This window comes from Vigna angularis, chromosome 9, assembly GCF_016808095.1.
Source record: "Vigna angularis cultivar LongXiaoDou No.4 chromosome 9, ASM1680809v1, whole genome shotgun sequence".
Taxonomy (NCBI): domain Eukaryota; kingdom Viridiplantae; phylum Streptophyta; class Magnoliopsida; order Fabales; family Fabaceae; genus Vigna; species Vigna angularis.
The window spans coordinates 5251163-5253157 of NC_068978.1; positions in this window are offsets into that span (position 1 = coordinate 5251163).

The window sequence follows — 1995 nt, forward strand, 5'->3', positions numbered from 1 at the left end:
AACTAGATGTCTAGTTTTAATTTATGTTTGTTATGTAAGTTTGGTGCTTGTATGTATATTAATTTGTTTGAGTGATATTTTCGATAATTGTGCTAGTGTTAGTTAATCTAAATTAGGTATGTTTGGCTATCTGAGTATCGATTTCTGATGTGAAGTAAATTGGATGTTATTGTTGTCATGAAATTTAGGTTATACAATTGTTTTGATGTTTGAAATTGGGTGCAAAGTTTATGGAGTAATGAGTTGTCAAAATTATGGTTTTGTAGTTAAAAATTGAGGTTTTAATAGGCAAGTTTGTGCGATGGTGTTTGGATTGAGAAATCTGATGTTTCAGGTCTATTTATATGTCATTTGAGACTTGTTGACACCTTGAGTTGATAAAAATATGATAAGGATAGTAGTATGAGTCAATGTGGTGGTTTTAGAAGTGTTTTAAATCCATGTTTAGGGTTTTGATAGTTGAGATTTTGAGATAATGGTGAGATGAGAAAATAAAAAGTTTAGGGTCATTTCTTAAGTCATTTAGGACTTATTTAGGTGTTGAGTTAAGCAAGATTTGAGGTGGAATTGATATTTGGTCATTTTGTTGTCTTCTATCATGTTTTTGGTTAGTTTTAGGAGTTCTAAGTAGTGAAAATTTAAAGTGCAGAAGCTGTAATGAATTTAAGGTGTTGAGTTAAGCAAGATTTAAGGTGGAACTGATATTTGGTCATTTTGTTGTCTTCTATCATGTTTTTGGTTAGTTTTAGGAGTTCTAATTAGTGAAAATTTAAAGTGCAGAAGCTGTAATGAATTTAAGGTGTTGGGATGGCTAATCTAAGTTAGAAATGTATTTTCCAATGTTTCACACTGCATAGAAGGTCCTAAGATTCAATTAAACGTGTGTAGGTGTAACACCCCAAATAATTTAAAGGGTATTACTGGTAGTACAGACTAAATTAATTTGATATCTGATATAAACAATCAACTTTATTTCAATTCTTCCAAAGTACAATTCCAAACTTACAAACTTTAAACAATATAGTCTTCACCACTTAACATAAATTTGAAATTAAACTTATAAGTCTTACACAACATATTTTTCCAATGCAAATTTATTCTTTTTACAAAAATCCCTGAAAGTTTTTTCTCGCATCTCTCTCATCATCTCTAAGCTTTTTCAACCGCATCTGCAACATTATCTGCTCACATATAACATGGGTTATATGATCATAGCACAAACAAATAAGGGTAAGCCAACCATATCATACAATCATTAAACTTACTTATAATATAAATGTTTCAATCATGTATTTCTGCAATTTATAAATACCATTATCCCGATGAAATTAATTCATTTTCTTAACTTCTTCAAAATCATCTTTCTCATTTTCATAAACCTTACAAGTATACCATGCTTACTCACGAAGTCTTATGGTCAGACCGCTCTCTGCCTGCTTCCTTAAGCCTTACCTGTATACTATGTCTTACTTTCTGAAGCCTTATGGTCAGACCTCTCTCTGCCTGCTTCTATAAAACTTACGAATCATATGTTTATGTCAAAGCCTTATGGTCAGACCACTTTCTGCCTGCTTTCATAAAACTTATGAATCATATGTTTATGTCAAAGCCTTATGGTCAGACCATTTTCTGCCTGCTTTCATAAAACTTATGAATCATATGTTTATATCAAAGCCTTATGGTCAGACCACTTTCTGCCTGCTTTCATAAACCTCGGGTATTAGATTGCTCATATCAAGCTCTCATGGTATAAACCGAACATACTACTCCCAGTAGTAAACATCATTTCATAAGTAATGATCTCTTATATCCACTCCAACATTTCATAAAATCAACAAATCATACCCTCTTATCCACCTAACTCAATCATGTTCATTCTTTAATCATAAATTGACAATAACCCGTTTTTGGTGTCAATACCCAAAATAAAGTAAACATATTGCCAGATATCATACTTCATATTATAAACTTATTTTCTTCATAACGAGTATAACT